Below are 342 nucleotides of genomic sequence, written 5' to 3'. Positions count from 1 at the left end.
CTGTGGTGAAATAAAGGCATTAGCTACGACTCCCAGCTCAATCTGATGTTTAATGTTTTTGCATTACAGGAGTGCAAGTGTGTTTGTGTACAAAAGCGAAACAAGAAAGGAGGAAAATGAAAGGCAGAGTGAGAGAGAGCAGGTGTTGGAGTGGTTAATGGCTGATAGTGTGAATAGCCAGCGCTGTCCATTCTTGATTAAGGGAATGAACTTCTCCTTTGTCTCGGCCTTCAACAATGAACACCCAGTGGCACTCAAACACCATCCATCAGGCGTTCTTCACACACTGCTAAACATTTAATGAATCTATTACAAACTTCTTTCTCCTTAGTGCCAGGCAAT

The 342-nt window shown here is 42.7% G+C and overlaps 1 protein-coding gene across 1 annotated transcript in view; it reads right to left on the bottom strand.

The window, feature by feature from the left end:
* The window catches only part of adgrd2 (adhesion G protein-coupled receptor D2), a 48175-nt gene that overhangs the window by 2460 nt on the left and 45373 nt on the right, over positions 1-342 (bottom strand). The gene's annotated exons all lie outside the window — the stretch shown is intronic.

Source organism: Sparus aurata, chromosome 5 (genome assembly GCF_900880675.1).
Source record: "Sparus aurata chromosome 5, fSpaAur1.1, whole genome shotgun sequence".
In the NCBI taxonomy this organism is placed as follows: Eukaryota; Metazoa; Chordata; class Actinopteri; order Spariformes; family Sparidae; genus Sparus; species Sparus aurata.
The sequence above is the reverse complement of the archived record's forward strand: the minus strand, read 5'-3'. Positions and strand labels throughout refer to the sequence as shown.